Below are 11,595 nucleotides of genomic sequence, written 5' to 3'. Positions count from 1 at the left end.
TGCACAAAGTGCAGCTGAATCCCTAGTCCCTTGAAGTGCAGTTCACCCTGCAGCATTGAGAAATGAAGATTTTGTTCTAATTTTGTAAAATTACTTTCTGTAATACAGACCACAAATCTGGATGTAGGCTACGCTCCTCATTACATTATGGAAGGTAGCACCACCAATCAGATGGTTGTGAGGCTTTTGTTTCCAGGGGAACCCCTCTTGACAGCAATCCTTTCTCTCTTGTTCTCAGCAACTCAAATTTGTTTTGCTGAGCTGGCCTCCCTAAGGAATGACATTTCCTGTCATTTGAGGTAGATGTAATTTGGTTTAAGAGTAATGTACTAATTCTTTAAAAAATGGTAGTCAGGCCTGACTAGGGTATAAATACCATAGGCCCATGACTAGAGTCCCAGCTCTTGGGGTCATGTGATTACATTAGACTCTCCGCTTTCATTTAAAAAAAGTAACCCTCATTGGTTTTTTTTATCCCTCATGGTTGCAAAGAAAATCTTGAAAACATTAATTAAGCTCAATTTAGGTAGTGACATAAGTCACTGCCTGAGTCTGCAGAGAGCCAGAAATGACAGTTCTGAGAGATGTGAATTGTATTATCTCCAAGATTCACTGTTTTGGGGGGATCCCATCACCACAACACAGGACTCTGCATGTGGCAGGAGGATCAGGATGCAGTGGGCCTGATCCAATCATCTTCTATGTACTCCTGGCGACTACACTAAATACAGGTGGACCCCTGTTGCTCCTAAAGAGAGGAGGCCCTGCTGCCACTCCTGGGGTATTAAAGCTGTCCCAAGCCACTTTGCCTTCCTTTTTGAGAGAGGAGCCCCCCTTCTAGGTGAAAGGTGGAGCCATGATTCAGGAATGGTCCATACTAGAAAATGAGTATGGGATCGTGCATGCATTCTACTGACAAAGTAGGGCATCATGTACATTCTAAAGTATACATTTTGCTTATTGGATAACTATAAAATTACCCAACACTCTTCAAAAGCAGGGAATAGAAGTTCTCTTCAATGATACTAGCCATCTAGCACACGTCAGTTTGTTACAAATAATACATTAATAAAAGCTATAATACAGAGGAGTTCACCCTACCAAAAAAAAGAAGAAATAGCTGGCTAAATACCTGACCTACCTACTGCTCCTTTGCTTTCAGTTTACTCAGTTTCATCTTTGCTATATTATGATTTAATATGAATGTTTGGCCTATGAGGTTTTTCGCATAAGAAAATTAGGTGCCCAACTCATACTGAGCTCCAATGGGATTTAGCACTTAATTCTTTTAGGCTTCTCTGAAAATATTAGTCTACACTTCTGCTGGATATTACTTACAAAACTGTAAATTAAAAGAACATTAATGTTGCAAAGTCAATCACTCAAAAATTAGGAAATGTCCAAATTAAGGTCACCCACTTAACCTTAATTCACCCCCTTCTGTGAATCCGTGTGATAGTATTTAATTACATGATCACATATTTTTTTCCACAGTCACTCAGTACGCAGTTTGAATGCTGCAAGCTGAATGGTTAGCTAGTCAATTTTTTTATCCTCACCATTCAATGTGTGTTCCCATGCATTATTTACTATACACCATCCAAACCCTGTACCAAATACTGCAGTATTGCCAACCTCAGGATCCAAAATCATGGGTCAGACCCCCAAAAATCATGAGATATTTTTAAAGAGTAAAATAAAATCAAGAATTTCAGTTTGGTTTTTGTCTTTTTAAATTCCCTCTATTCCTCTGCCAATATGCGTATGATAATTTCATGTTGAAAAGTCAAGCTTTAATCCATACAGAAATGCATACCTTTCCCTAGTTGCTCAGATGAAGACTCCACTTATCCTCTCTTCACCTCTAAGGTAAGGGAACTGCCATGACTGGGGCATGGGCAGTCAGGCTAGCAGTTGGAGCCAATGGTCAACACCAAAGACAGCATCAGCTACCAAGCCAAAGCTCAGAGCCAGAAACAGTGTCAGGTGCCAAAGCCAGAGACAGCATCAGAGGTAAGGCAGAGGAGCAGGGACCTGGAGTACAGCAGGGCCGCAGGACCTGGGAATAGACAGAAGTCTGGGATAGGAGGACAGGAACCAGGAGCAGGTAGCAATGGAGGGTTCAGGAGTCTGGTAATCAGGAGGGGTCCAAAGTAGTCACCTGCCAGGGATTACTTTAGTTCCTCAGACAACTTCCTGTTACTTGTTAGTTTATATTCAGTTCCTCAGCCAATCAGGCACTTGGATGTTTCACCAGTTTGGAGCTTTGGGGGTGTGGCCCTCTGAGAGCTAACCCTTCCCTGGTTACTCAGGTGAGCTGCAGGGTGGTGGTTGTGGCCTGGGCCCTACCTGGGCCCAGGTTTGAGGCCTGTGATCCCTCAAATCACCCTATACCCTAGTGTGCCCTCTGGATGGTTGTAGGACAGGTTTTTCAGGGTAGGTTTTGGTGAAAGGCACTTACAAGGTCAGGAGTGTGGATATTTTCTGAGAGTTCCTGGGAACACTCTTCAGGTCTGTAGCCTTCCCAGTCTACAAGATACCAGAGTTTACCTCATCTAATTTTGGCATGGACGCTGTCATGGATGATGTACTCATCATGGTCTAGAACACATACCAGCAAAAGGGGGTGATTGCGAGCGGCGAGGAAATGGGCCCAGAAGGTGGGGCTTCAGGAGTGATATGTGAAAAACTGGGTGCATTCAGAGAGAATGGAGCAAGTTGAGTTCAAAGGCAACAGGGTTAATTTACCTGTGAATTTGGTAGGGTCCAAGGAACTTATTTATGAGATGGTCTATTTGTGTGTAGGTGTTTTATGAACAGTCATATCTTCTACCCTACTGACAGGGTGGGCCCCTCCTGCCATTGGTGGGCCATACATTGTTTATAGCTCTTCTTGGAACCCTCCAGATGAATTTTTAAGTCATCTTGGGTTTGGCATATGTTTGTATCCAGCCCTGGGCTTCTGGGTTGTGGGAAGTTGCAGGTAGCTCTGGATAGAACCTGGGGTGGAACCCATAATTTGAAAAAAAAAGAAGGGCTTTGCCCCATAGACATGTGTTCTGAATTATTGCTGGCAAACTCTGCTTAGAGCTGCAGCAAGAACCAGTGTTCTGATGGAAGCAGATGTAACACACTGAAGATATTGGTCCAGAATCTGGTTGGGTTGCTCCTCTTGATCATTAGTCTGACGGTGATAGGCTGAGGAGAGGCAGGAGTGGATGCCCAAAATCCAGAGAGCTTCTTGTCAGAAATGGGGGCAAATTGTGTGCTGCAGTCAGAGACAATGTGCTCTGGGAGGCCATCAGAGCAGAAAACTTGGTCCATCCAGAGCCAGGCAGTTTCCTGAGAGGAGGGTAGGCCAGTGCAGGGGATGAAGTGTGTCATCTTCATGAGGTGGTCCATAACTGTCATGATGATGGTGAACCCATTGGACTGGGGTAGTTCTACCACAAAAGTTTAAGGCAATAACTGTCCAGTGGCCAGGTGGAATCTCATGCACTTCCAGGAGTTCCAGGGGTGTATTGTATGGTGCCTTGAAGCAGGCACATACATTGCAAAAGGCCACATAGGCCTGTACTGTGGCCTGTATGTGAGGCCACTAGAAGACACAAGAGATGAGTTGCTGAGTTTTAAAGCAGCTAAAATGCCCTGCCAGAGGGGAATCATTATTTATTTGTAGGGTAGTAGTCCTTGGAGGCCTGAAGGGAATATATATACATCCTTTTATGTAGATTACCCCATATTGGACCTCATGAAGTTCCTTACATGTGGCTTTCTGCTCAACTGGAAGGATCCCGTGGGTTGAGGCTGATCTTATGAGGTTGAGCAGATCTTGGCAGGGAGCTGTGCCCAGAAAGTTCTGAGGCTTGAGGATTCAAGAGGTTTTCAGGTTTGGGTCCTTCAGGTCAATGTAATACTCACTTTCTGGGACAAAGCATCAGTGATGCTGTGTTTGGTTCCTGAAAAAAGGAGATTATGAAATTAAAGCAGGAAAGGAATAAGGCCCACTGAAGTTGCCTTTGGTTGAGGGCCTCAGCACTATACAGATTTTCAAGCTTCTTGTGGTCAGTGTACACCTGGATTATAAACCGAGCCCCTTCTAGATAGTGGCACCACTCTTCAGAAGCGGTCTTAATTGCCAGTAGTTCATTGTCTAAAATGTCAGAGTTCTGCTTTGCAGTAGAGAGTGTCTGGAATAGAAGGTGCACAGATGTAGCAGTTGTTGAGGAGCATTCCTCTGAGATAGCACCACCCTGATCACTAAGTTGGAGGCAACTGCCTTGATGATGAAGGCTTGCATGGTGTTGGGGTAGACCAATATGAGAGTGATGGTGAAGGCAAGTTTCAATTGTTCAAAGACTTCTTGGGCCCTGGGAGACAAGAAGAACTTGGTGTTTTTGCAGAGTAGGGCAGTGAGAGGGGCAATCCACTCCAAGAATTTTAGGATGAACCACTGATAGAAATTTGTGAACCCCAAGAAGCATTTTAGTTCACGAACATTCCATGGCACTGGACACTCAAGTACTGTCTTTACCTTGCACAGGTCTGTTTTGATTCCAGCAGAAGATAGGATGAACCCTAGGAATTCTATTGAGAACTTATGGAAAGCACATTATTCTAGTTTGACATAGAGACACTGTTGGTGAACCTCTCCCAGATGTAACTGATATGCATGGTGTGCTGCTTGGCATTGCCTGAGAAAATAAGTAGGTCTTCTAGGTATGCTCCCACATACTGGTTCAGAATGTCCCAGAGTACGTCATTAATAACATGATGGAATGTTACATGTGCATTTGTCAACCCAAAGGGCATCACAAGATACTCAAAGTGGCTATAATGCATTCCAGAGGTGGTCTTCCATTTATCTGCAGATCTAACACATACTAGGTTGTAGGCCCCTGGAGGTCCAACTTTGTGTACACCCAGGTTGTTCTCACATACTCCATTAGCTTGGCGATTAGTGGCAGCAAGTAGTGGTTTCTAATGGTGATTAGATTTAGGACCCACTAGTAAACACATATTCGGAGGCTCCTGTCCTTTTTAACAAAGAGGACTGGTGCCCGGGCAGGTGATGTGGATTTATGCATAAAGCCCTTGTCTAGGTTTTCTTGAAAGTAGGTGCACAGCATGGCTAGTTGAGACTTTGCCATGGTGTATATATGCCCAAATGGATTGTTTGTCCCTTGTTATAGCTTGAGTGGGCAGCCATAGTCCCTGTGCAGGGGCAGGGTGTCAGCATTATTTTTTCAAATACATCTTTGCAGTCACTGTACTTGGATGGAAGTTAAGGACCAGAGTCGGTGTGCAGCTTTGCTGGGCCTGCTACCCTGGCATGCAAACATTGGGGACCTACTGCACATTGCCCAATTCCCAGGGCATTGCAAACTTTTAGTTCATGTCAGCAGTTAAGGAGATTGTGGAAGGCCAGCTATGAGATACCTAGGATCAGAGGGAAGTATAGGGAATGGATGACACTGAACTGTAGGGTCTCTCTCGATGCCCCTGTAACTTTGAGTGGAACAGTTTCTGTAGCCACTGACCTGGATGTTCAGAGGGACCCGTCAATCATCTCTACTAGATCTGGAACAGGCTTAGGTCACAGGAGAATCTGATTGCCTAGGCCATCTCTTCATTAATGAAACTGTCTGTTGTACCCAAGTCAATGAGTGCCTGCTGTGGAGGAAGTAGTTGGGAATGCCCTGGGATTTACAACTCAACTGGGATTTGTAGGTGCAGTGTTCATTAATGAAAGTCAGCACACCTCCCTGTAAGGACCTCAGTTGGTGTTTCAGAGGGATACTCTGTCAGGACACCCAGGTTAGCTCCCTTTACTGAGCCTAAGCTGGCTCATTTCTTGGATTCCTTCTGGACTGGGTTCCTCATGAGGCAATTGGAGATAGCATGGCCCAGCTCACCACAGTAGCAGCACAAGTTAAGGCATTTCTGGCACTCTCTTTCTTCAGGGTTGAGTTGCCATCAGGTTGGGTCTACCTGCTTCAGATCATCTGGTTGGCTGGAATCCAATAGCATGGGGCACAGTCATAGTGCCCCTCTCCTTTCTATCCATTGCTTACATAGAAGATTGTTGATATGGACAACGAGCTCTATGGAGGCATCCAGACCCACTGGGGTTTCTCTCAACTCAGGCCAATTTGTCCTTAATCTCATCCCACAGGCCCCATTGAAACTGATATAATTGGGCCATCTCATTCTATTCTGTGTCCGATATGAGACGGCAGAAGTGAACTACATACAGATTGGCTTGACCCGCCCCTTGTTGGAGTTTCTGCAGGGGGGGTTCAGTGGAGTGGGCATGGTTAGGGTCATTTAGGATGGTCAGTATTGCCCACCGGAAGGCATCCCACTTAGACAGAACCAGCCTGTTGGCTTCCAACAGAGGAGAGACTCAGTCCAATGCCTCCCCTGTCAGCAGGCTGACTACCAGGCCTACCTGGGTATGGTCAAAAGCATACATCTGCAGTCAAAGTAAGAACAAAAAGCAGCACTGATTCATGAACAATGGAATTTGGACCAGCTGGAGAAGTTAACAGTGTTCTGAACAAGCTGCAATGACCAGAGTGTGGGCGGTCAGGCCTACTGGTCAGAGCGGGAGTCAGGCCTAGTGGTCGGAGCCAAGGGTCAACAACAAAGACAGTGTCCGGTAACAAGCCAAAGGTCAGAGCTGGAGACAGAGTCAGGCAGAGCCAGGGGTCAGATGGAATCTTCTGAGAATGCATGAACTGAGATTTTCATGGGCTCATAACTTGACCAAATTTTGGCAAATTTTCACAGGAATGGCAAAAGACACAAACACAGCATCAAGGAGACTCCCAGAAAAATTTCAAGTCTCTGCTCCAAAAAATGGATGATCTATAACTTCTGAATTAAACAGATGTAAGAATTTTTAACATGGGCAAAACAATACTTTATCCCATAACTCATTCTGAGAAATATCTGAATTGCTTTGGCTGAAATTTTCCAAAATAAAAATGCTGCACGAGGCAGACTCCTGGCAAAGAAAATTTCTGCTTGAATGGTTAACATATGGCAAAGCTATAAGCAACTGAAAACAGATTATAATGAAAAATGATGGGCAATACTATCTGTATTTTGAGTCTTGGTAGTACTACTGTTTCCTGTGAAATTCTAGGTTGTGATAATCAAGTTAATTCCTTTCCAGGGGATGAGATTCAGTCTATGAACCATTTTAAAATTAGAATTTAAATAGAGTGGATTCTTTTTTTCATAATGGGCATGGGAAATACTTGAATAGGGCTAAACAGTGAACAAAGCTTGTATTAATATTTTTTCTGTATGTATGTAGCATCTGAGATATACCCAGATGGTTTCTCAAATTCCAATCACATTGACTTTTTCCACAGAGTGAGATTAGGCACATTGGTTTGGTCTTGCTCGCAAGGGGACAGGTCAAGTGCCTTCACTGGTTGCCAATCAGCACTGTGCCACTGAGGCATTTCTATAAGATTAAATACTTCTCAGGATTAAGAAGCCTAGTCAAAATGAAAAGATTTCCTGTTTTTCTTGCATTTAATACCTATTAGGGGGCCAGCAGAGGGATTATGGAATCTTAGATCCTCAACAGTATCATCAGTTGGGGTCTTTTTTCTTTGTCATTTTGTTTGTTTTTGTTTTACATTGGGGTTTTTTTTATACAGTATAATGTACAATATCCTGCTTAGCTCTTCCTGCTAAATGATGAATTTCTCAAGTCATTGGATCTGTGGGCTTTGTTGTTGTGTAATTGTTAAAGAACCTACTCTGAAGAGAAGATTTTTTCTAAAGCTCAAAGGATTGTTTATCAGTAAGCATATTATGCGACTACATAATATTTCTCAGTTCTTTAATGAATGAGGTTGCTTAAAAATTCCTTTAAAATCAATAAAGAAAAATTAAACAAAACAATATCCATGTTAATAACCATAAATCCAATATTCTGTTAATTTATGTGCAGTCTTATATAGTCATTCATTCAATGTATGTCACTTAGTTGCGTAATAAGATTCACTGTAGCTTACCCCCATTTGTTTGTGTGTTACTGTATTACATGGTACTGCATATCAATAACTGAATAATTATTCTAGTTGCACATTAAACTGAAGTCTAAGTGATACTCCCATGATGTTTAGAATACTGTAATTTACTTTTGTTGGAAACAGTAACTTCCTCTCCAGGCCTTTCAACATATACATGAAAGCTTGTACAAAGTGCATTATATGGCAGTGCTATGGAGCCAGGCTGAGAGTTGGGAGAGCTGTGGAGGCAAGGTCTTACAAAGGTTCTGTGCTTTTCTCTGTGTCACCCTCTAACTCCTGGATCCATTCTGCCACTGACTTCAAGAAGAGATTATGCAGCAGAGCATCAGTTGTTGAAAGGCCAGAGGTCTGTCCTCTTTTTTGGAAACTTTTTGTCTCCACATCTACTCCACTTTGGAGCCTAAGATCTGGAGATAACTATTACAGTCCTAAGGAAGGGATGAGGCCTGGACAACCTGGGGATGCATTAATTCAGAACCTCTCCAAGGCAGCCTCTGCCAGAAAGGATGCAATGAAATCCTGATGCAATTTAAAACTGCCATCCCCTAGCAGAATCCCTGTAGTACAGTAGCTGTTCAAAAACCACCACTTTCTCTTTGTTGCACTTTTATCATCTACGGTGTTTACACCCTTGAGATATTAGAAGGTGGTTATCAGGTTCCTTTCAGTTGTCCACTTAGTCAGGTCATACATATAACTCTCGCTCTTTCTTCATAAACAAATCTCTCCAGTACCTCAATTATTTTTGTTGTTCTTCTCTGAACTCTGTCCATATTTTCTCTTTCTCCAATAGAGATGCTTATAACAGAACTCAACTTTAACTGTATTATTTTAAGTGCCAACAGTGTTATTTTTACAAAATTTCATGTTTGGTGTCATTAAAGACAAGGGTTTATCACTTCTGTTTATTGTCCAGATGGTGAGTAACTCTTGTGCAGTGTGGTGGAGACATACATCTCTACCTGCCAATGCCTAAACGTGTGTCATACTATGCGCCAATGATTCAAAATGAGCCCTCAAAATTATTCACGTACACAACTTAAAATGCTGTAGTATTCATTCCTGTAGTGACAATGACTCTTGTGTAGCCTCAGGTTATATGATTCTTGATTTCTGATGTCAATCATTTTCAACAATAAAAGCAAAGGGATTATACATATGCATGGAACGTGGTTATATTTGGGACTAAAATTCATAACGTCTCTTAAAATGAGGTACAGGTGAGAAGTATGGGCAGAGTATGTAAGAAGCTTATAATAATCATAATTGCGGTCCCTACACTCAGAGCACAAGGACTGCTGCCTCCATTTTCTCCAGTGGAGACATATATAGCCTGAAAGGGGCAGAAGGGGAGCAGGATCATGACTCTGAATCCTCCTGCACAACCAGTTTAAAGACTAGTCCAAGCATACTTGGGAGAATAGGATGCACTATCCTGAAAGATGATGCAACCTAAGCATACCCCTGCAGGCAATCAGGAAGAGATTATTATTACCCAACATGTCACTCCCAATTTTGGCATGTGTGTCTCTCAAATCAAATTGGCTTTTTTCTGTCATATTCCAATTCAAATTCACATATAACTTTCAGTCCAATTATCATCCCTAGATCTTTTAGCATTACTACTTCCAAAAGTTCTCACTCTAATTGAACAGCTGTGTTTCACATTATTTTTCCCCAGATATAGTATATTAGTTTTGAATTTTCCAAGCAAAATCTAACTTCCTTTTGCTATTTCCTTCCTGTATGTCTAAAGTTGCTTGGTCCCTCCATATTATTTTTATGTCTTCATTTAGTATCATCTGTAAATTTTGCTAGCGTGCTCATTAACCTCCCCTCCTGCACTTCCAGATTATTAATACAGATGTTAAATAAGATATGTTTATGGGACTGAGCAGTTACTTTACTCTCCCAATGTCTGGCTCAGATATAGAAATGGAAGAAAGCAGGTTCGCTAAAGATCAATCTGGATAACAGTGATGCTGTTTGGAGGGGGAAAGTAGTAGGTTTTGAGGAATTGGCAATATCTATAACCACTCCCTCAACTAAGGGCTGCCCAATGTCCAAATAGATCATAATCTGAGGTTTTGCTAAAGCTATGAAAAAATGTAAAACGCCAGAAATACTGTTTTTTACATTTGACTGGCCCTTTCCACTCAGTCATCTGTTCCTTTGTTAGCTCTACACTAGACTACGGCAATGCACACTACCCGGCTCCAGAAGTAAAAGGCACCTTGAAGCTTCAGCTACTGCAGAAAGTGGCTGCCCTCCTTCTGAGCAAGATGGCCAGAGAGCAAATTGCATCCATACTGGGCACTCTACACTGGCTGCCAGTTACTGATTGGGTGAAATTTAAGGTGCTTATCTTCTACTAACCCCTGAATGGCTAAGTGCCCAGCTACCACAGAGACTACCTCTCCCATCTGATCCACCATTTTAAGTGTTTTCATTCAGAATACTAAAGCAAACTTCTCTCACTGTATGCTCAAGGTATCTGGGGACAGGGTATTTTCTGTGCTAGGTCTTCATTCCTGGAATTCTTTTTCCAAAAGTACATCTAAGGATGATTTTGGCTACATTAAAAGAAATTCTGCAAGATGCACTGCTTTGTCTAGGCTTCTCACTAACATTTAACCTATTATCAAGCTTTTCTTGTCTCTGTTCAATAAAGATAAGAGATTACAAGGGATGGGAGAGTTGTTCAGAATTTTGCTTCTTATTCTTGGGAAATGTTATACTTGTAATCTAAACACATACAATATGACAGATACTACTGTGAAGGGTGCCATATAAGTGCTTATTACAAATAAACAATAAAATAAAACTTCTATAGCTGTCCACTGGATACTACCTTCATTTATGATATTTCCGTTTATCTCTTGTCCTATTTGTAATACATGTCTGCAACCACTCAAAGAAAAAGACAGTTACTTACCTGTATTGTAAATGTTGTTCTTTAAGATGTCAGTATAGACACTTATTCCACTCAGGTGTGTGCATGCCCAAAGCACCAAAGTTGGGGAATTTTGCCTAGCAATAATAGTAGTGGTGGCACTCATACCCTTTCCCTCATAGCCCCTCCCATGGCTATATAGTGGCAGTGCTGCCCCAATCCCTATCAGTTTCTTTGCACACAACCCCAAGTGCAGATGGGATGCAAGGTGGGTTGTGGAATACACATCTGCACCACATCTCAAAGAACAACACTTACAATTCAGGTAAGTATCTGTATTTTCTTCAAATGCTTCCACTCAGACTACTCCCAAGCACTTGCTGCAGGAGGTGAGGCTTAGAGTCTATTTAAATAGTGACTGCAGAGCTGCCTTCCCAACGTTTGCTTCAGATCTCAATGCGATGGAGATATTGTAATGTACTGAAGACCACAGTGCAGACCTGCAAATATCCACTATTGAGACATTGCTAAGAAACACAACTAATGGCACATGAACTCTCATCAAATGAACTCAGAATAACTGTGGGGGCATCATCTGAGCAACTCCATAAGCTAAGGCAATATAAGCAGTTATCCACTCGGAAATAG

This window comes from Gopherus evgoodei, chromosome 2, assembly GCF_007399415.2.
Source record: "Gopherus evgoodei ecotype Sinaloan lineage chromosome 2, rGopEvg1_v1.p, whole genome shotgun sequence".
Lineage (NCBI taxonomy): Eukaryota > Metazoa > Chordata > Testudines > Testudinidae > Gopherus > Gopherus evgoodei.
This window is presented reverse-complemented; position numbering follows the sequence as displayed.